The following is a 24,783-nucleotide window of genomic DNA, read 5'->3' on the forward strand; positions in this document are numbered from 1 at the left end:
CAAGATGGAGGACAATTTTTCAGTGACTTTTAACCAAAACCACTGGACAGGTGAGCAGAGCCAAAGGCAATGAAAATAGGTAGCAGTGGTGTTTAGCTCACACTGTGAGCAAACATCAGAATCTGAGAAAACCATTTTATACATCTTATATTGTGTAATGTGTGTTCTATGAAGAATTTTGTATTGGATGAATTGTAAGTTGGTATTTTTTGTCCTTGAAAATGTGTTTTTACAAATCTGTGTCCAGTGGTCAAGGTCAGACGTCAGGAGGAAGTCCACCCCCATTTTAAATTGGGTAAATGTAAAGCAGTGTCCACGCATGATATTAACTTAGATACCTTAGACAAGGTTTCTGTAAGGACTCTTTGAATGCAACATAGTGTTGTGTGGGCCGCCAGAAGAGGAGGTACTGCTGGCCCACCACCAGAGGGCGCCCTGCCTGAAGTGCGGGCTTCAGGCACGAGAGGGCGCTGCCGCCACGGACTCAGCTGGGAGTGACAGCTGTTACTCATTACTTCCTGACAGCTGTCACTCATTCTTCATCATCTCACTCCATAAAACCCAGACGTCATCTCCACCTCATCACCGAGATATCATACTTCATTGGAGGTAATATCCTCAGCCTTTTGTAAATCTGTTTGTTGTGAGTGTTTGCAGGAGTACCGGTCCTTTTTGTGGAGGCTGTGCAAGATGGCACTCTTTTTCCTCTGAGGGATCGCTGCAACATATTGAGTGAGAGGTGGAGGTGGCATTCCCACCGCTGTTGTTACTGGGTGTACACACACCCACACTTGACTGTCTTTGTTCTTCGCCAGCAGTACCAGATCCGACAGTCGGGGACGGTGATCACCTGGGAATTCGGGACTTGGCGGCTCCAGTATTCACCAGGTTCTGTGGCTGGCGGAAATCGTGTGGTTCCGGCTCTTCTCAGGACGGACGTCTTCTATCCTCGAGCCTGCCCACACGTCACCTTTGTGGATCGACTGTAATGATATTCTGAGATTGTCTGTATGTTCGTTGTGCACAATTCACAACATTAAATTGTTACCTTTTGGCTCATCTATTGACCGTTCATTTGCGCCCCCTGTTGTGGGTCCGTGTCACTACACTTTCCCAACACATAGCTTGTCTATACACACGTTCTGAGGGTGCTTTGTAGAATCTGTGACATCATTCATTCATTTTCTGCCACCTATCTGGGTCTGGGTCACAGTGGCAGCAGATTTATCAGCTCATCCCACAATTCCCTATCCTCTGCCTAGTTATCACTTCTTGGGGCATCCCAAGGAATTCCCAAGCCAGCTGGAAAATATAATTCCTCTAGTATGTCCTTGGTCTTCTCCAAGGCTCTGTTTGATGCAAAGGAGCAGCGGCTCTACTCAGAGTCCCTGACAGATATTCAAGTTTCTCACCCTGTCCATGAGCATAAACCTAGATACTCAATGTAGGAGTCAGTGATAGTCAAAAAAGGTGTATAACTCACATAAAACTGGCACTTTTAGTGTTGTTAGTCTGTACATTCTTCATTTGTTTTTGAGAGTAAAAACCTCCTGAAGTGGTGTTACTGCAGAATTGTGCAAACATTCTCCATTTGCACGTAGACAAGCTGCCACTGTTTTCAATTTTTTTTCCACCCTGGAAGGCCTCTTCAAAAGTTTCATTTTGGGGTGTTAAAAACAACTTAGTGGGGACTTGAGGCAAAAATAGAACCTTAATTATCCATTTCTGACACATACACACACACACACACTGGATTAGTGCAGACAGGGTCCAAATGTTTGGTGTTGTGTAGTTCTTGATCCTGGTCAAATGGTCCCACTGTGGCTCTGAAGATCCTTGGATGTACGTCAAACATTATTTGCTACACCTTCAGAATAAACTATGTACTGGCTGACTTAACTGTTTCTTTGGTTCCATTGCATTGTTGCAAACTGTTCACAGACACAAAGTGGATCTCACTGTGTACAGGACACACTGTACACCAAGTGGATCAGTGGGCTGGTGGTGCTCTCAAACATAGGTACGTCCAGACAGAAACACTGGGGAGTGCCAGCATTGAGAAATGGTGCTGCCCTTCAAAGAGGAGACCAGGGCTTTTTATAAGAGAAGCATGATGTTCTTCTCACTCCCCACTTCTGGCATTAGTGTGGGAACAGCAGCACAGAGGGCAGCTGCTTCCACAGCCTACCACAAAGCAACTCACAAAGTGAATCATTCAATCATCGAGCTACACATTTCATATTGACACATCACACCGGGAATCCTGACTCATTTCAAACCAATTTTTTCCTGTATTATGAACTATTCAAGATACTTTTTTCTGCATTAAAATGATGTCTTCACAAGTACATATTTTATTTCAACAAGGACTAGATACTGGGTACAGGTGAAAAATCCCTGAAAAGATCAAGGTGTGATCCGTTAATACTTTAAGAGTTAAAAGCCCCCCAACACACACATACGCACGCACCCACACACACACACACACACACACACACACACACACACACACACATACACACCTTCTGGAAGAAAAGCTACTTGGAGTATGAACCTAATATTTTGGATTTGTCATACTGGGCTCATAATCTACAAAATGTGTGAAAATATTAGGGTGTGTAATTAATTTAATGAATTCTACTCATTTGCAATAATCTGCTTGTCAAACAAAGACAAAGGGTCCTTCCTACCAGCACAGCCAGTCACTAATTTTGCAATATAATATTTAATTTTTCTCCCAATTCACGGTGCAAATGTGAGAGGAAACGTGGGCATTTCACTGGGGCAAAAAACAAACACAGCAATGAGACTTTGCTCCTTCAGGTGAAATTAAGTCTCAGAAACTGAAAAGACATACCAGACCTAAGAGTTTTGTGCAAAGTCTGTTTCCCAATACAGCACAGTGATTATACATATGTAAGCAAAATTATGCTCAAACCTTAGAATGAACATTTGAATGAAACATTCAACTAGTAATTACAGATAAACAAATGATAGATAGATAAATCAATCTCAGTATTTGCAGTACTGGGGAGGAGCCATGCATGAAGTAAGCACATCCATGGACCTATGGACAGTAATTCTACACATCACATTGTCAGCTGTTCAGCCAATGTACAAATTAATTGGTTGTTCATGGTCTTGTTCATGCATGTAATACGAGGTCTGTTAGAAAAGTATCCGACCTTTTTATTTTTTGCAAAAACTATATGGATTTGAATCATGTGCGCTTGCATCAGCCAAGCTTGAACCTTCATGCGCATGCGTGAGTTTTTTCATGCCTGTCGGTTGCGTCATTCGCCTGTGGGCAGGCTTTGAGTGAGCACTGGTCCACCCCTCTCGTCGGATTTTCATTGTCAGGAAAATGTCTGAACGGCTGGAGCTGCATCAAATTTTTCAAGAAACTGTGTGAGACAGCCAGGTGGAAACCATTCGGAAAATTCAGATGGCTTTCGGTGAAAATCCTATAGGCATCACACAGATTAAGGAGCATTACAACTGGATTAAAGATGGCCCACAGCGGCTGAGGGCACGCCGCGCTTCGAGCGGCCATCGACAGGCTGAAATGACCAGATCATTTCCAAAGTGAAGGCTGTGTTGATCCGGGGCATCGTGTGACTACCAGAGAAATGGCAGAAAAGGTGGACATCAGCCATTTTTCGTCAGATTCCACTGTTACAGGAGATTTTGTAATGAAAGACGTGCGGAGGCATTCATGCGTCAGGACGAAGCCGCAATGGCGGAGAACAAAAGCAAGTCCGTGTTGGAAGTCTCATGGGACATGTTGTGACATGCCCAGCTCTCCACAATTTCTCGGATACTCACTCGACTAAAAAGCCACCGAAAGCCTTCTGAATGGTGGAAGACCAATAAATTGCTGTGTTTTTTTATGGTGTGTGGTTTTTATTTTTTTGTTTCCCATAGCAATAATGTCTGCAGACAAAGGGGTGTGTGCGTGTCACTGCGGGATTTCCCCACACTGTAATAATTAAAACACATAACACATTTGCAACACAGTCACCAGCAGAACACTGCGTCCTGGACACGTCATGCCGGCTGATGTGTTCATGACATGAGAGCCGGATCTTCATGAGACGAGAGCCCGGGTGATGTCTTCATGAGAGGGGTGCACCAGGTAATTAATGTAAAACATAAACAGTAATCCACATCATTTCATTACTTCCTGGTGTACGTCAAGGGGGAGGCTAAGTCCGCTCTTTATAACAGGAATTAAGTATTATAAAATGTGGTGTTTTATGAATTTTTTGCTCCAACTGCTGTGTGCGCGACTTTCCACGTGCTTGCACTGTGTTCATGCTTGCAAACACCAGTGTGCACGAAACCGTCGCCGCGGTATCATGCACGTCTGTCCGACTGTGCATCCCTCCCGACAGCAGGTGGAATGTTTCACAGCTCCCCATTCCGTATTTGGCTTCAGATTTTCGGTTTCTGCGTCTTTCGTGTTATGTGTGAAGGGGCCCTTAGGGTTGAATTTAAATGATTCAATAGACTCTGACTGAACCCCCAGCAGCAAGTTACTCCACAAAGTACACTCTAAAAAAGGAACTGCTGTCTCAGTTGAGAAAAATTGATGTAACAATTTGCATAGATTTTTTAAAAGTTATTTCAACTTTCAACTGAGTTAATGCCACAAGACGTCTCTTGTTAATTTGTAATAACTTTAGTTAAATTGAAATAACTTTAAAAAATTCTATGCAAATTGTTACATCACTTTCTCATTGAGACAGTGGGCCATTAGAGTGTAGGAGCATGATAACAAGCTGTACATCCAGTGGGACTTCTTTGTAACCTCAGTAGGTCAGGGTAGGCCTGCATCCCAAGACCACAGGGCATGAGGTGGTACATAAGACTCAATAAGTTCCATAAGAAAAGACTGCACACAGCCATTCACAGCTTTAGAAGTCAACAAAAGAAACTTAAAATCTACCATCACATTCTCAGGAAGCCACTGAAGGGAGGCCGATACTGGTGTTACGTGACATCTCATGGTTGAAGTTAAAGTATTAGCAGCTGCTGAAAAAAAAATGAATACATTTGATACTGTTATGTGGAAAACCAGAAAATAACACAGCAAATCTGGAGGACATCAAAGTATGAACCAGTGTTTTGGTGCCTGCCATAGAGTGGACAGGTCTCATTATTACAATGTTACATAAATTAAAGTCTGCTGTCTTGGCCACCTCGCTCAAAAGACAGTGATGGGTCAAAAATCATCCCCAAGACTTTTATCACACTAATGACTCACACAGTCACCCAAAGACCGTGTTAACTGGCTCTAAAGAAGTATCTGACTAGCAAGGCTAATACACCGGGAAAACAGAAATGTGAGATTTCATGAGAATGGATGTGATTTAAGATGCTGGATACAAGCAAACTCCCTGACCATTTGTTTATCATTCATGCACATGATGTCTCATCAACACAAAAAATCTGTAAATCCCATTTGTTTTGTCAAAACAGCCCAACTGCCACTACGGAATGCTCTTTTACATGTATGAACTTTGCATCTGGAAAAAAGTTGCAGCAGAAGCCGGAGCTGGCTGTGAGAGTCTGACCTTTATCTCACCCTCATGGAGGGCGGCATTCAAGTGAGTACGGAGCTACCATGTGAGTTAAAGTACATTTCATCACAATTGGGTTGACTTTGTGTGTATGTGTGACCCCTAACCCAAACTCTGTATGTGCCCTGTCCATTTTACAGTGTACATTCAATTTGAGCTTTCCTTTGTGCGTGTGTGTGTGAACTTTTTTAGAGTTAGCTCGTTTCAGTGATCGAGCCGTCCACCAAGCCGCCTTTGAAAGTGCACTTCATGTGTCAAATGTTGACAATAAACACACTAAAAATATACACTCACCATAATGTTTCTTTTGTTAGATTAATTTGATAATCAAGATTCTGTGAAATGCGCTTCCTTAGGAGGGTGGCTGGTGTCCCCCTTAGAGATAAGCTGAGAAGTTCAGTCATCTGTGGGGAGCTCGGAGTAGAGCCGCTGCTCCTTCTCATTGAAAGGAGCCAGCTGAGGTGTTTCAGGCTATCTTCAACTTGAATGAAGATAGTAGAGCATCTACTATCTTCATTCAAGTAGATGAATCTGCATCTACTTTGATGCAGATTCATCAAAGTAGACTTTGATGAATCTGCATGCGCAGCAGTCAGTGCATGCGGGAGAGAGAAAAAGCTTGAGTATCGATCATTTTACACGAGGATCGTTCAATATCAATACCAGCGTTGGTATCGATATTATCAATATTATGATCGATCCGCCCACCTCTAGGCAACACTAGTAAGAGACCTTCCAGCCCTATAAACACCTCAGACTTTAGAAATAATAAATGAATAAGACAACCACCATCTTTTCTCTGCAGTCAGAGACGTGAAAAAGGAAAACCAACATAAACACTGTAGTACATTATGCAATATTGTACTACAGTTTTACAATATGAGAAATGTTACCTACATAAACATGCAGATCATCAGCATAACAGTGAAAGTCAATCCCATATTATTATTGCATGTAGTGGACCAGTGTTTTATCTCACAAAGAACTATTTTGACAGTGGGACTCGTAATAAAAGAATTTATCAAGAACACAGTGAACTTTGTGAAGATAATCCAGAAACCTCCCAGATCAGCACAGGCGCTGCTTTTCCAGACTGACCTGAGATGTTTCTGTGCTGCCCCACAACTGCTGACACTCACTGGCATCTCATTAAAGGAAAAAGATCAGCTACTTGGTAAGTTTTTCCACTCTCATTACAAGAGGTTTGAACAGGAATAATCATAAGGGCCACTTCAAGAATGTTATTAATGTTACAAGGCATGCAGTTTTAATTGCAGTTCAAAAGAAATACTTGAGTTTGATGTTAATAATTTGGCTGTGTAGGAACAAAAGAAAAAGGAAACACCAACATAAACACTGTAGTACTGTGTGAGTGTGCCGGAAACATAAGTAACACTGTGTGTGTGTGTGTGTGTGTGTGTGTGTGTGTGTGTGTGTGTGTGTGTGTGTGTGTGTGTGTGTGTGTGTGTGTGTGTGTGTGTGTGTGTGTGTGTGTGTGTGTGTGTGTGTGTGAGATAGCACAGGACAGGACAGTGAATGCACCGCAGACAGGATTTATGTTACAATTGAGAAAAGTTTTTTCATTCAAAATGACACAAAACCAAGATAAAGATGCAGAGTTGATGCGTAGGTGTTCCGGTGGCGACGCTTCAGTCAGAAGACCAGCTGGACATCACGAACAGAACCACACACTGTGTTCTTCTGCTTATCAATGCAGAATGACAAAAATTAACTGAAAGGACTTCAATCAAGAGAACCACAGGAACAAGAATGCTGTTGCCTTTTGCCTTGCATGACCCTGACACCCCCAAGTCAGGGTATTTGTTTATTTTTCTTAGATAGGAGGCGTTCGTTTCCATCAGGTTCATGGAGAAACCGTTGCTGCTGTGATACATCGTGACCTCTCCTGAGCTTTGGCTACAACCAGCCATGGGGAGACGTAGAGGAGTGAAGAGAGGAAGACACAGACCGAGCCAAGAAAATTGTTGCAGGTTCGGTGCGTGTCTTCACCGTGTTTAGCTGTGATTAGGCTGACCAGCATCTCTGTGGTGGCTGTATAATCATCCACAGCCCGGGGCTACAGCTGTGTCTTCCTGTTGCCACCATCATGACCTCGGACGTAAACACACCAATTAACCACCACTGGACTTTCACTTTTCCTGTGACTGTGGTCCAAACAAACACACACCACGTCCAACCCCCCACTACCTGCATTTGCTGTGATCTGCTGCTTCTCTCTCAGACCAGCAACAGAGAACTTCACTTTCTTCATGTCAGAAGCAGATGTTTGCACTTATAACACCGGCTTCCCCCACAACACAACTTCAGTGTTCACACAATACATGTTTGTGTACACTTTATTTAAAAAACAGTGTTACTGAGGCATCTAAGCTTTAACAATTGCACCAGAAGATGGAAATTATTCCACAAATTGCTGAAAAAGCAATATATGGGTATCAGTGAGCACCTGCAGTGGAGCTGAAAAACTCAAACAGCACTTTTTCTTAACCTTAAAAATGTATCTTGTAGTTATTAATGTGCTCTTTCTCATTTATTCATTTCATTTCATATTTCTATTAACGCTTATTTCAGTAAAGGGTCATGGGGGTGGGGGTGGGAGCTGATCATTAAGGTGTTCTTAAAACAACCCCAAATGAGAAAAAAATGGGATAATATGAAAAATGCTAAATTACCCCTGTCCCCCATAGTGATTCTCACATTGACTTTGACTTCTGTTTTAGTGGTGACTGTAAGAACCAAAGCTATTTGTTTTTTATTTTCATTCCTGGTTAACTTAATTTCATTTGTTAATATCATCCATTGCTGCATTGAAGGCCTGCAACACATTCCAAAAAACATTGGGGTGAGGGCAATTTAGAGCTAGTAATGAGGTAAATTGAAGCAGGAGTGGTGGCCAAGTGGTTAGTGTGCTTGGTTTCAGAGTGGAACCCCACCCCTGCCAAATTTCTCCATGTATTGTGGAAAGGCATCCGGTGTAAAACTTGTGCCAAATCAACATGCAGATCCACATTGGATGTGCTGTGGCGACCTTGAGTGAAAACAAGGCAGCAGCCGAAAGGTCTTACTAATGAGGTAAATTGAAACGGTGATGTCAACATGTGATTGGAATTATTACTGGGTACAAAATCAGTGCCCACAAAAGGCTGAGTCCTTGAGGAGCTAAAATGGGCAGAGGATCAATAAATATGTGGGAATATTATTGAAATGTGTTAAAACAGTGTTATTCCAAGAAAGATTGGAAGAGATTTGCATATTTCTACCTCTACAGTACATAATATAATTAAACTATTCAAGGAATCTTGAACAATTTCAGTGGGTAAAAGGAAGAGGCACAAACTGAAGCTGAACACCGGTGTTCTCTGATCCCTCAGGCAGCACTGCATCAGAAACAGTTATTCATCAATAGCTGATATAACTACATGGACAAGGGATTACTTTGACAAACCTTTGCCAAGCACAACAGTACAGAGCTACATTCACATATGCCATTTAAAACTTTACTGTGCAAAAGAGAAACCTTGTGTTCACCTTGTCTAGAAGTGGGATAGACTTCTCTGAGCTGTAAGGCATCTGGCTCGGACCAGCAACACATTGGAAACATTTATTGTCATCAGCCGAATCCGTCTTCCAAACCTTTTGTTGAAGAAATGCATGCTGTGTGCTCCAAACCAAAGATGTAAAGGACCATCCAGACTGTTGTCAGCAACAAGTCCAAAAGCTCAGGTCGGTCATGGTATGGGGTTGTGTCAGTTTCCTTGGCAAAAGTAATTTACACTTCTGTGGTGGCAGCATGAATGGAAAATAGTCCACTGAGATTTTAGAATAACATATGCTGCCATCATGCTATCTTTTCCAGAGATGTCCATGCATTTTTCAACAACACAGTGCAAAACCATATTCTGCACTCATTACAAGGGCATGGCTGCAGAAGACTATGGTATAGGTACAGGACTATCCGGCAGTCAGAGGTGGGGTTCACCTTGGACAGGTCACCACATATAGCCAGGCTAACAAAATGACACTCACACAGGGTCAATTGAAAGTTTCCAAGTCACCTAACATGTCTGTTTTTGGAAGTGGGAGGAAACCAGAGCACCTGGTAAGGAACCCGCGTGATGACACAAACTCCACACAGAAAGGACCAGGTGGGAAGCGATCCCAGGACATTCTTGCTGCGAGGAATCAGTGATAACCACTAAACCACCATGCTGCCCATTGGTATCCTCACTGCCAAAACTTGTTTTAAGTGTTGTGAGAAGGAATGGTAACATTAGAAAGTGGAAAATGTTCTAGTGTCCAAATTTTTTAACATATTTTATTAGATTTTAAGACTTAAATATAAGGTCCAAAAACAGAACAGAACAGAGCAGTCTTACCACAAAGCACTTTCCACATTGCACACGCGTATACATCATCTGACTAATTGTCACACACTGATTGGGGTGAACTTAAGGCATGCCACTGCAACGAGCCTACACCTCTCTGTATAAAGCCACTCAGGCCTTCATATGTCAAGAAAGACTTCATCACTGCCTTTTAATCTTTCCATAGGTAGAACTCTGAAAATGTCTTCAGTTAGTGGTTTCTCATTAGTACACATTTTCGTGCCATGAATAACAGTTTACAAGAAAAACTGACGCGGATCTTTACAAATTTTACTTTTCAAAATACATTTTATTTCCTTAATTATACAAAACCAGAATTTGGAAATCTTTAGGCAGGTCCAGAAGCAGTGCAGATAGGTTCCATCACTTGTTTTACATTTAAGACACAAAGGGCTTCTTGAGTCAATCTTGTTCAAAAAGACGGGTGTTCTCTGTTGTCAATGTAAAATCTTGAATTGAATTTCTTTAGGGCCCCTTCACACATAGTGTAAAGTGTGGACGACGTGTGGACGAAAATGGCAAAACAGCGTGAAACAATTCGAAATTAGCACACCACGAAACATCACACTGATGAGCAGGCGTGCACGGCACCAGCGCAACAGTTCGTGCACGCGACAGTGTCGCATTGTGTTACACTGGACAAGCTGCACCACATTGCTGCTAATTTGGAGGAAAATGAAATAAAAACCAGCTGTATAATTAGTGAATATCACTTGGCTGATATAAATCATACATATTGGGGGACGCAACACAGAACTAATCACAGGATTTGAACCTGCGCATCCTAATTACCAGATGGCAACTCTGCCACTGCACCACAATCAGTTTCTTGTAAAAGGAGTGTGAAATGGCTCTATTCAACAAGCGGACAAAAGTATTTTCTGTAAAAAAGAAGAAGAAAAAAGCGCTGCAATAACTGACCAAACAGCGTTTACTACAGTCTATTTCTGCTGATATGTGACTTAAAGTGGCGTATTTGTCATACTGTTGGCCTGTCATATGGTCCTGCAGCGCCCCGCTCACTGTCCTGTCAGACAGACGTGACGTTCAGATCACCTGCTGCGTGTCCACATAAACTGACACTCCAGTCCGGCTGGACATGTCAGTGTGCGCGGTCTCCAGCCCGTCACAAGTGATATATGGTTTTATGTTTTCCACGTTAGTTCAGCAAGCACACACACACACACGCACGTGTCCCTCAACACACGTTGCGTGTACTGCAGCATTGATGTCCAGGTCCAGAGATGTCAACAACTGCCACGCCCCATCTATTCAGCACACAGACCAAAGTGTCCCTCTGTGATAAGATGAGATGCGCCTCATCTTGGGGGGGGGGTTACCACACGCATGTTGGGGGGATCGTGCGATACATGCACACATGTTGTGTGTGATGAGCCAAAGGCACATCACATCTCGGCAACTCCACGGTCATATGGAGCTTAGACAAATTTCACTCCCAGTACAACAGTGGTTGTCTGCAGACTGTTGTACTACAACTGGCCACACATTTTTTAAGTGTCACGCTAGAGGTGAAATTCGTGTGTCACCTGGAATTTGGCCGACACCTGTCATGAGAGGGTGCGATGGGTTCGCACAGCGCACACTTTGTCTTTCAGGTGCTTGTGTGCGCAAATAGTTGTAGCAACAGGTGTACAAAGCGTTGGCAACAGGGATGACATTACACGGTTTGCACATGATTCCTGCGTCATGTGCACTAAGTGTGCACTTCGTCCAAACTTTGCACTATGTGTGAAGGCCCTTAAATTTGTTATTGAGGAATAATGAGTGGGCAGACAGGTGTTTCCAACCATGCTCTTCATAATGACATTGGAGATCATCAGTGGTGGGCACAGCTAACCAAAAAGTTAGAGAGATAATGAGCTAACTGAAAAGTTATCTTTTATAAAGCTAAACCGATTAACCACCCCAAAATTTATCTACTACAATTCTCTACTCAATAACAGTGTCACCGTGAGGCGGAGGTCTTTGAAAATAAAGCAGTGCAGACTTATAGTTTTAATTTATAAATAAAATTTATACTGATAGAATAACTCCATGAATGTCAATTCTGTCATTTGCACAAATTTAAAATATAACATATATCTTTTAATTTTAAATAATGCACTAATTCTGAAGTTTTGTAACAAACACAGACAGATGCCAAAGGGATTATGGGTAAGATGTACCTCCGCTAACACTGATTGGTTCACTCATTCATTCTATGTAAAAAACAACATGTTAATGTGAGGTGTGTGTTGGTGTTTACATATAAATGTGCTTTTGTAAAATATGCCCTTTTTATTGGTAAAAAAAAAAAAAAAAGTAATTTGCAAAAAGCCAAAACGTCAAGTTGTGAACTGATTTGACAACCGTCTGATATAACCAGAGTCAAAATAAATAGAACACTGCCATCTACTGGTGTCCAGACGCTCATACTTCCATGAACACTACTGGTCAGTAGATGGCAGTAGAGACCGTGAAAACGTGCCAAAACAAAATTCCAGATAATCATGTCTGCTACTTTTAAGATGCGTGGAATTTAATAAACGGAAACTGAATTTCAGTCATTATATATATTACTCTGAAACAAAGATGACAGACAGTGTTTGACATATGCAGGACTCTAAATACCAAACAGGAATCGATTGCAATGATTCCAATTGAAAATAATGGAGAAAGCAACCTGGGCTTCTTCTGGCCTTTGTTACATAAAACAAACACAATAACAACGTGTATAAACCCAGAGAATATATTCACGAGAGTTTTAGGCACAATATACAAAGAGTTTAATGCTGTTGTCTGTGTGGAGCCTGATCAGAGCATCTCAAATGCATTTCTTCTGTTGTGAATGTACCGAGATTACCCATAATGCACCAGCATGTCCACACTAAAACTTTCAAAATTAGTGCATTACTTTTAAATTAAAAAATATATCTGATATTTTCACTTTATAAAACTTCAGATGTGACGTTAATTTAAATAATTTGTCTGAAATTAGTTTAGTTAAAATTTTAACTATAAGTTAAAACTGTATGCCTCTAGATGACTTGGGTACTATTGCCAGCGTAACAGTATAAGGTCAAAAGAAATGAGCTTTTTTCTTTTCTGTGACCAGTTCTCCTTTGCCTGCAGAGGATAGAGCAGTTTCTTCTGGAACCAGCTCTTCTCTGTTTACAGAAGACAGAATTGCACGTCTACTATAAAACAGGTAGGTACTCAACTGATTTTAGACTTAATAGATGTTTGTAACTGTTATGCTTTGTTCACGCCTGCAAAAATATGTTAGCGGTTTAAAGATTATCGGACCAAAACTTATCGGAAGATGATTGGTCCAATGATGGTTTTATACACAGTCACAAATTCATCTGTAGGTGAATCTCAAAAAATTTGAATGCTGTGAAAAAGTTCAGAAAATGAAAATAGTAAATATTCTAGACACATTACATATAAACTAAAATGTTTCAAGCATCCTTTTATGTTATTTTCAATCATGACAGCTCTAAAAAGGAAAAATGCATATCTCAAAATATTTCACTGAGTAACTCACTATTTATGCAGTATAAATACCATGAATCTCTCATTTTGGTTTAGTACACACAACCGGAATCATGGGGAAGACTTCTGACTTGACAGTTGTAAAGAAGACACTCACTGACACCTTCCACAAACAAAGTAAGTCATACAAGCTCACTTCTTAATAGGCTGCCTGTTCATGGAGTGCTGGATCAAAGAATGTTCATGAAAGGTTGACTAGAAGAGAAAAATGTGGTTGGAAAATATGCACAAGCAACAGGGCTGTCCACAGCCTTGGGAAGATTGTCAAACAAAGCCAATTCAAGAACGTTGGGGAGATTCACAAGGAATAAAATGGGCTACAAGTGTTGCATTCCAACTGCAAAACCAAGTCTAAACCAGTGACAATGTCAGATGCAGCTTACCTGGGCTAAGGAGATAAAGAACTGGACCATTCAGGTCCACACTCCTCTTTTTAGATTAAGGTAATACTGGAATTGAAAGTATTACTGGCCTTGATTGGCCCCAGAGACAATACTTCTTAGATTATCTTTGGGGTATTGTAAAGAGCAACCTGGGCTTCCAGAACACCTCAGCAGTGTCACAGGTAGAGGTGGGCGATACCGGGAATTTTGGTATTGATCCGATACCAAGTAAATACAGGCACAGTATCGCCGATATCAATACAGATACCGATACTTTTTCATATTTAAGCTTCATAGATCCAAAGGATCCAAAAGACCTAGGATAGAATTTTGCCAAACATTATACGTGACAACAAAATACTTTATTATCACAATCAACATTTTTGTTTAAAAAATATCACTCAACACAACTTAAAACAAAATCTCCTGAGGTAGAGAAGAGCACTGAGTGGGCGGGCCAGGCTGAGCCTACCTCCATGGCTGTTGGCTGGCGCCGCTGAGCCACGTGACGGCGCAACAACAAAAGACCAACAAAACCAACAAAGACCAACAAAAGAGCACTGCTCTTAGGGAGAGAGAGTAGACTTTGATGAATCTGCGTGCGCAGCAGTCAGTGAGTGCGGGAGAGGAAAAAAAAGCTTGAGTATTGATCTTTTTACACAAGGATCGTTCAATATCAATAACAGCGTTGGTATCGATATTATCGATATTAGGATCGATCCGCCCACCTCTAGTCACAGGCTGATCGCCTCCACACCATGCCAAACCAATGCTGTAAGTCATCCTAAAGGAGGCCCAACCAAGTATTGAGTGCATACAGTAGTGTTCAGAATAATAGTAGTGCTATGTGACTAAAAAGATTAATCCAGGTTTTGAGTATATTTCTTATTGTTACATGGGAAACAAGGTACCAGTAGATTCAGTAGATTCTCACAAATCCAACAAGACCAAGCATTCATGATATGCACACTCTTAAGGCTATGAAATTGGGCTATTAGTAAAAAAAAAGTAGAAAAGAGGGTGTTCACAATAATAGTAGCATCTGCTGTTGACGCTACAAACTCAAAACTATTATGTTCAAACTGCTTTTTTAGCAATCCTGTGAATCACTAAACTAGTATTTAGTTGTATAACCACAGTTTTTCATGATTTCTTCACATCTGCGAGGCATTCAATTTTGTTGGTTTGGAACCAAGATTTTGCTCGTTTACTAGTGTGCTTGGGGTCACTGTCTTGTTGAAACACCAATTTCAAGGGCATGTCCTTTTCAGCATAAGGCAACATGACCTCTTCAAGTACTCTGACATATCCAAACTGATCCATGATACCTGGTATGCGATATATAGGCCCAACACCATAGTAGGAGAAACATGCCCATATCATGATGCTTGCACCACCATGCTTCACTGTCTTCACTGTGAACTGTGGCTTGAATTCAGAGTTTGGGGGTCGTCTCACAAACTGTCTGCGGCCCTTGGACCCAAAAAGAACAATTTTACTCTCATCAGTCCACAAAATATTCCTCCATTTCTCTTTAGGCCAGTTGATGTGTTCTTTGGCAAAATGTAACCTCTGCTGCACGTCTTTTATTTAACAGAGGGACTTTGCGGGGGATTCTTGCAAATAAATTAGCTTCAAACAGGCGTCTTCTAACTGTCACAACACTTACAGGTAACTCCAGACTGTCTTTGATCATCCTGGAGCTGATCAATGGGTGAGCCTTTGCCATTCTGGTTATTCTTCTATCCATTTTGATGGTTGTTTTCCATTTTCTTCCATGTGTCTCTGTTTTTTTTTTTTGTTTTTTTTTGTCCATTTTATAGCATTGGAGATCATTGTAGATGAACAGCCTATAATTTTTTGCACCTGCGTATAAGTTTTCCCCTCTCCAATCAACTTTTTAATCAAACTACGATATTCTTCTGAACAATGTCTTGAATGTCCCATTTTCCTCAGGCTTTCAAAGAGAAAAGTATGTTCAACAGGTGCTGGCTTCATCCTTAAATAGGGGACACCTGATTCACACCTGTTTGTTCCACAAAATTGACGAACTCACTGACTGAATGCCACACTACTATTATTGTGAACACCCCTTTTTCTACATTTTTTTACTAATAGCCCAATTTCATAGCCTTAAGAGTGTGCATATCATGAATGCTTGGTCTTGCTGGATTTGTGAGAATCTACTGAATCTACTGGTACCTTGTTTCCCATGTAACAATAAGAAATATACTCAAAACCTGGATTAATCTTTTTAGTCACATAGCACTACTATTATTCTGAACACTACTGTGAATGAACATACTTTTCAGAAGTTTGACATTTCTGTATGAGTATCCTTCTAATCAGTTCCTCCTCAATGTGTGCTCTTTTTAATTTGGGAAGTTATAAGATGATAGCATTTTTTGTTTTTGAGAAATTGCCTACACAAGCTGGCTGGGATGAAGTAATTTAGTCACTCATCTAGATTTTTGATGCCTCACCAGTACAATGTTTCCTCCATAAATAATATCTACATACAGTCAAAACTGTATTTGATGAGTCACAGATTCTAGCTGGAGAACTGATGAGACATGCAAACAAATGCATGTGACAAGAAGAAATAAAGGAGCCAGTTGATGCAGACATACTGCACACAATGGAGATCGACTTTCACAGGGTTTACAGTGTTTTGTTTGCATGCATCAACCAGGAACTACCCACAGGCACAACACAGAAGCTGGGCTTTTTCAGTATTAGCCAATAGCACAAAAGTTGGGTTTTTAAACAATGAAAAACAGACTAAAACAGTTTCTCCTGGCTGTTATGCTATAGGTAAAGAAATGCATTTGTCTGCATTGAACACTACATGGCACACTGCATATGTTACATACACAGTCCATATGCGATGTGGAAAAGAGGTGTGAGAAGGAGGATAAATTCAAACAACAACCAGTTTGATGTGATGGAGGGACGATTTTGTTACCGTGAATTTTCACTTTTAAAACTCCATGAAATTTTGTCCAGATGTGAGCACTGCCAATTTTTTTTTGTAACTGCCAACTAAACTGTAACTAAAGATGACAGCGTGCATTTGGCAGGCTGTCAGTGCACGGGGAAAGTGGTGTGAGATATTAAAAACATACTGTCAGGAACCAGTGAGGGCACAGCTACCTAAAAAGTTAGCTTCAATAACCGCTAATCCACAAGCTGAAAAGTTAAGTTTTATAACACTAAACTGCTAAATTTTTTTGCAGAAGTTACAGCTAGTCACTAACTTTCAGTACTGACTCAGGAACACTGTTGGCTACTTATAAGCCATTTTCGAGTTTAAGCAGCACCGCTGAGGCTTCTGAGTAAAATCAAAGGCAGTCTCAAACCAAAAAATAAACAACGAGCCAGATCTTCTGTTTTATGCACTCTGCCCACTGCTGCATGTAAATCCATTTTATTTATTTATTTATTTGCTGAAAATGCTAGGTTGTGGTGCATTTTGAGGCACAATTAGACACAGCAAGGGCTTCAAGATGGATAGATTCCCTTCAGATGCTAACAGAAGAAAAAATTGGGAAAATAAAGTCAGCCGTATGGGATGGAAGCCGACATCATCATCAAAGCTTAGAGAGGTAAATTTATTGTTCAGTCCCGTGTATAGTAAAACTCACCTAAACCGCCATTGTATAAACCAGATATTCGCAGTCACTGGACAAAAGAAGTCCCACTTAATAAAGACTGTATATAACAGATTTTGTACAATGGATTTTTCGCTCACATCAGATAAAATGCGAGCAGTCTGAAAGTGCACAGTAACAGAGGTACAAATTAAAGTTCAGTGCTGTGACACTCGTCGATTTGAGGAAAGGGGGACCGGAGTCATTTCTGTGATTAAAAGTCCAACCGTTTATTTTTTCAAACCATGTTCAGACTGGGACTTGAAGCCTGACGTGCACCTGTTAAATCAGACAAACATTTTCTGCTTTCAACCGTTCATCTGCCATCATATATTTTAATAGTTTTTGCAGTGCGCGTTGATTACAGATGGATCAGAAAAGTCTGTAAATTTATAGCATGAAGTCAATAAAAGAGGAAAGTGTACAGTTTACCTGTGATTTGAAGGTGATTGTTGGGAAAGTGTAGTGACACGGACCCACAACAGGGGGCGCAAATGAACGGTCAATAGATGAGCCAAAAAGTAACAATTTAATGTTGTGAATGTGCACAACGAACATACAGACAATCACAGAATATCATAACAGTCAATACACAGAGGTGACGTGTGGGCAGGCTCGAGGATAGAAGACGTCTGTCCTGAGAAGAGCCGGAACCACACGATTTCCGCCGCCCCAGAACCTGGTGAATACTGGAGCCGCCAAGTCCCGAATTCCCAGGTGATCAACGTCCCCGACTGTCGGATCTGGTACTGCTGGCGAAGAACAAAGACAGTCAAGTGTGGGTGTGTGTACACCCAGTAACAACAACGGTGGGAATGCCACCTCCACCTCTGACTCAATACTTGCAGCGCGTCCTCAGAGGAAAAAGAGTGCCGTATTGCACAGCCTCCACAAAAGGACCGGAACTCCTGCAAACACTCACTATAAACAGATTCTCAATATTTCCACAAAGGCTGAGGATATTACCTCCTATGAAGTATGATATCTCGGCAACGAGGTGGAGATGACGTCTGGTCTTTATGGAGTGAGATGATGTTGAGTAGATGGGTGACAGCTGTCAAGAGGTAATGAGCGACAGCTGTCACCCCCGGCTGTGTCCATGGTGGCAGCGCCCTCTCGTGCCTGAAGCCCGCACTTCAGGCAGGGTGCCCTCTGGTGGTGGGCCAGCAGTACCTCCTCTTCTGGCGGCCCACACAACAGTGATGACTACAGAAAGAAAAGCTTGTTGAGGGTCAAATTAATCCAGAATAAAGCATAGTCCAGCGATGGAAAACTTTAAACTGTCACGCACGTCATTGCATGACATGGAGTTACAGAGGTGCAGCTGCACAAATCAGGCTTTAAATTAATTAAATAAATCATCATAAATTGTAAATTTATGTAAATTTGATTTAAATTTGCTTATATATATATATATATATATATATATATATATATATATATATATATATATATATATATATATATTTATATTACCCTCAACAAAAATATAAACGCAACACTTTTGGTTTTGCTCCCATTTTGTATGAGATAAACTCAAAGATCTAAAACTTTTTCCACATACACAATATCACCATTTCCCTCAAATACTGTTCACAAACCAATCTAAATCTGTGATAGTGAGCACTTCTCCTTTGCTGAGATAATCCATCCCACCTCACAGGTGTGCCATACCAAGATGCTGATTAGACACCATGATTAGTGCACAGGTGTGCCTTAGACTGTCCACAATAAAAGGCCACTCTGAAAGGTGCAGTTTTGTTTTAGTGGGGGGGGGGGGAGATACCAGTCAGTATCTGGTGTGACCACCATTTGCCTCATGCAGTGCAACACATCTCCTTCGCATAGAGTTGATCAGGTTGTCAATTGTGGCCTGTGGAATGTTGGTCCACTCCTCCTCAGTGGCTGTGCGAAGTTGCTGGATATTGGCAGGAACTGGTACACGCTGTCGTATACGCCGGTCCAGAGCATCCCAAACATGCTCAATGGGTGACATGTCCGGTGAGTATGCCGGCCATGCAAGAACTGGGACATTTTCAGCTTCCAAGAATTGTGTACAGATCCTTGCAACATGGGGCAGTGCATTATCCTGCTGCAACATGAGGTGATGTTCTTGGATGTATGGCACAACAATGGGCCTCAGGATCTCGTCACGGTATCTCTGTGCATTCAAAATGCCATCAATAAAATGCACCTGTGTTCTTCATCCATAACAGACGCCTGCCCATACCATAACCCCACCGCCACCATGGGCCACTCGATCCACAACATTAACATCAGAAACCCGCTCACCCACACAACGCCACACACGCTGTCTGCCATCTGCCCTGGACAGTGTGAACCGGGATTCATCCGTGAAGAGAACACCTCTCCAATGTGCCAAACACCAGCAAATGTGAGCATTTGCCCACTCAAGTCGGTTACGACGACGAACTGGAGTCAGGTCGAGACCCCGATGAGGACAACGAGCATGCAGATGAGCTTCCCTGAGACGGTTTCTGAAATTCTTTGGTTATGCAAACCGATTGTTTCAGCAGCTGTCCGAGTGGCTGGTCTCAGACGATCTTGGAGGTGAACATGCTGGATGTGGAAGTCCTGGGCTGGTGTGGTTACACGTGGTCTGCGGTTGTGAGGCTGGTTGGATGTACTGCCAAATTCTCTGAAACGCCTTTGGAGATGGCTTATGGTAGAGAAATGAACATTCAATACACAAGCAACAGCTCTGGTTGACATTCCTGCTGTCAGCATGCCAAATGCACGCTCCCTCAAATCTTGCAGCATCTGTGGCATTGTGCTGTGAGATAAAACTGCACCTTTCAGAGTGGCCTTTTATTGTGGACAGTCTAAGGCACACCTGTGCACTAATCATGGTGTCTAATCAGCATCTTGGTATGGCACACCTGTGAGGTGGGATGGATTATCTCAGCAAAGGAGAAGTGCTCACTATCACAGATTTAGACTGGTTTGTGAACAATATTTGAGGGAAATGGTGATATTGTGTATGTGGAAAAAGTTTTAGATCTTTGAGTTCATCTCATACAAAATGGGAGCAAAACCAAAAGTGTTGCGTTTATATTTTTGTTGAGTGTATATATATATTATATATATTTATTATATATTAGCAAATTTAAATCAAATTTACATAAATTTACAATTTATGATGATTTATTTAATTAATTTAAAGCCTGATATATATATATATATATATATATATATATATATATATATATATATATATATATATATATATATATATATATATATATATATATATATCTCAATTTGCTTGAGCTGCTGCCCCCGCGACCCAACTCCGGATAAAGCGGAAGAAAATGGATGGATGGATGGATGGATGTAAATTTGATAGCTTAATTATTTTTATATTTATTTTATTGCTGTATGTGGTTAAATGATTTTAAATGTGTTGAAAACATTAAAGGTTCTGTGCAGTTAGAACCAATATGGTGCCATGTTCTGAGTTGACACCAGTCTCTCTAATCAAGGCACTCTAGGGTGATTGAAAGAGACTCATTTTTCCCATAATGCCTTTTGGTGCATGTGTCTGTTAACAGTCAAACCTTCAGAATTAGCGCATTACTTTAAAAAATATGTGCGATATTTTCACTTTGTAAAGATGACAGTAATGTTGATAAACTGTCCAGAATTAGTTTATAAGTGAAACTATGAGTGAAAAGTGCTTTGTGTTTCATTTCTCCTGCCCACTGTGGAGGACTGAGCTCATAGCGGTCTGAATGTTGCAAAACATGCAACAGAAAGGAGCTAATATGTATGTTTTTAGGGTTTACAAAGATTTTTGACCATTAACCTTTGCTCACTATGGCAGCAAAAAAAAAATGTTAGCGGGCTGAAAGTTAGTGGAACTAAATTTAGCGGAAGTTGAGCCGCTGATGGTTTTCAAAATCTGCTGAAAAGCTAATCTGCTAACTAAAAAGTTAAGCGGTTAGTGGAATAGTGGAACTGTGCCCACCACTGTCAGGAATGAACACTGATGCATGTGTACAAGGTGCTGCAACCCTGACCGTGATAAGGGCTATTGACTGATCAGGAAATTGGGTCTGGACTAGTCAGGAAAAGTTTAACAGTTAATGCCTGCGGCAATTCCTCTGGACGAACATGTTTTTTAATTTTTTTATTTTGGGACATCCATGGAAGCTTCAGCTTCCTTCTTCTGAACAGCAAACATCTGGCAGCACATTCAGAGTACAAATTATTTGCTCAAGAAAACAACGAAGTGCTGTTCTGTTTTTTTGTTTTTGTTTGCTTTTTTACATTTCCTGGATGTTGTGAGTAACAAATAAGCTGAAGACTGACGGTAAAACAGTGACTTGGTGAACTCGACACCTCACAGATGCTTTTCTTCAGTTTGACCACAGACGAAATCTGTGAAGCAACTTCAGCTGAACAGAAACTGGCAGAAAATTGGATTATGGAGGATGTTTTACAAGTCTGGACTGATCGATGCTCGTGCTGCATGCACAGAAAATCTTCTCTGAGGCTATCATTTCAACATAACACACTAGAGGTGTCTCCTTAGCACAACTCAGGACTTCAGTCAACATGGCCCGTTTCAGGGAGCATTCACATCCATGGACACACAGACAGCGGCGATCCCAGGAGACTGTTTACTGCACGGAAAGTCTCTGTTAGACACACTGACATTCTCTCACGGCGCCCAGAAAGCGGGTCGTCTCAGAGACGCGAAGCAAGAAGGGCGTCTCTGTCTGGTACACAGCATGTGCCCATCACAACTCATCCCCGTGCTCCACACTAAGACAATCACAAAGCGGACCACATTAGTCCATCACATGCTCGTCCTGCATGGGAACGTGCACAGTGCTAAAAGCTTTCACGCACCCTCAGCTTGTGGAGCTCACGCCAGCTTCCACTTGATCTTTGGACGTCGCTCACTTTCTCCCGTTTTCTGCTTCTTTGGTGAAATGAGACACTGCAGCAGCATTCCTGTCCAAATGGCCTCAGAGGGTGTGTGTGTGTGTGTGTGAGTGCGAAAGAGAAAGAGCACTGGATAGAGAGAGATGACGTTTCAGTTAGAAAACAGAAACAATGTGAGAAATTTGTTTGCAGGGAAATGACACCATTAACTCAAGACTTTGGTTTATACACCAAAAACAGCACAGTGCTTCGAAAGGTTCACTCACACTCACCCACACTCACCCACACACACACACACACACACACACATTGGCAACCACTTTTCCAAACATGCAAATGAAGCTCTAAATGTAATTTTTTTTTTCTTTTCACCTTAATATTCCAAACTGAAACTAGTTTCAGTGTTTGTGTATATTTTGGGTTGTGGACACCCAAAATTTGCTTTTTATACTTAGTTGCTGTGGTGTTTGTGGACCTGTCTGTATTTTAAAGTCATTTAAAGTGTGAAATGAGCTGTTGGTGGTGCATTCAGGTGCAGTGGTGAGGAGCCGACAGCAGAGTTTCACATTCAGTTACACTGTAATCTTATTGGGAAATACACACACACACAAAAAACAAAACAATTATCCAAAGTTACATTCATCATTATAGATTTGTTGCAAAATTGTTTTTCATGTTCAGGTTTCAAACACGATTACAGTCAAACTAAATGTTGTTCTGGCCAGATTGTCAGCAAAACTGGTATGTAGATAACTTCTAGTGAACCCAAGAAGCCTATTGGTTTTTGGGTCAAAAAGGTCAGATCAAAGGTTAGAGGTTAGATCAAAGTCACGGAGCATAATCTTGTGAGCACAATAACTTGTTTTTTAACTGACCAATTTTCACCAAACTTGGTATGTGTGTTAGGTATATTGACACCAAGAAGTCTATTGCTTTTGGGGTCAAAAGGTCATAGGTCAAGTTCACTCGCACATACTTGTAAGCACAATAACTTCTTTTCTCACTGCCCAGTTATCACCAAACTTGGTACGTATGGTAGGCATGATGACCCTAAAACACCTCTTGATTTGGGGGTCAAAAGGTCAAAATAACTGAACTGTATTTTGTTAAAACCTTATGCAGAAAAGCATCACTTTTCAATGGTAAGCTTTTCAGCATTTGCTCAGTGTGCTGTAGGTTAGTGCAGACTATGGACATGTTAAAAACAGCACATGAAAGTACGGCTCGGAATGCTGGAGGATGAGCGAGAGTGACCTGAACAAGATGTCCACCTTCCACACCAAGAACCTCAGAAGAATACTACAGATATTCTGGCCTGAGACCATCTCCAACCAAGAACTTCTCACCCGTTGCAACCAGGACAGCATGGGAACCATCATTTTGGTGATGGAGATGGATTGGACATGTCATACGACAGGAACAGGACAACATCATCTGCATAGCCCTTCACTGGACACCTGAGGGGAAACGGAAGCGAGGATGACACAGGAACACCTGGCGTTGGCCTGTGTAGGCAGAACTGAACACCTTCCATCACACCTGGGGAACCATTCAGAAGTTGGCCCGGGACAGGCAGGAGTGGCGTTCCTTTGTTGCTGCCCCTACATGCCAAAGAGGCATATGGCAGTAAGTAAGTACATGAAAGTACCACCTGAAAATTAACTTTATTAGTAAACAGAGCGGGTCGCGGCCTCAACTTTATCTGGGTGTTTTAGTGAAGCTTAGGGCTAGTGGCTGGCGATCACCTTAGTACAACCCCAATTCCAGTGTAGATGGGACGTTGTGTAAAATGTAAATAAAAACAGAATACAATGATTTACAAATCCTCTTCAACCTATATTCAATTGAATACACCACAAAGACAAGATATTTAATCTTCAAACTGATAAACTTTATTGTTTTTGTGCAAGTATTTGCTCATTCTGAAATGGATGCCTTCAACACGTTTCAAAAAAGCTGGGACAGTGGTATGTTTACCACTGTGTTGCATCATCTTTCCTTCTAATAACACTCAATAAGCGTTTGGGAACTGAGGACACTAATTGTTGAAGCTTTGTAGATGGAATTCTTTCCCATTCTTGCTTGATGTACGACTTCAGTTGTTCAACAGTCTGGGGTCTCTGTTGTCATATTTTGCACTTCATAATGTGCCACACATTTTCAATGGGCGACAGGTCTGGACTGTAGGCAGGCCAGTCTAGTACCTGCACTGTTTTACAACGAAGCCACGCTGTTGTAACACGTGCAGAATGTGGCTTGGCATTGTCTTGCTGAAATCAGCAGGGACGTCCCTGAA

General features: G+C 41.4%; 1 long non-coding RNA gene across 1 annotated transcript; it reads left to right on the forward strand.

Annotated features, from left to right (window-relative positions):
- The first annotated feature begins 1,178 nt into the window (after window positions 1–1,178).
- LOC117501848 lies at window positions 1,179–23,818 on the forward strand. The gene is made up of 3 exons (XR_004558108.1): window positions 1,179–1,261; window positions 14,369–14,374; window positions 23,808–23,818. It is a non-coding gene; the product is annotated as an uncharacterized LOC117501848 (long non-coding RNA).
- The last annotated feature ends 965 nt before the right edge of the window (window positions 23,819–24,783 follow it).

The sequence above is a fragment of the Thalassophryne amazonica genome, chromosome 2, assembly GCF_902500255.1.
Source record: "Thalassophryne amazonica chromosome 2, fThaAma1.1, whole genome shotgun sequence".
Lineage (NCBI taxonomy): Eukaryota > Metazoa > Chordata > Actinopteri > Batrachoidiformes > Batrachoididae > Thalassophryne > Thalassophryne amazonica.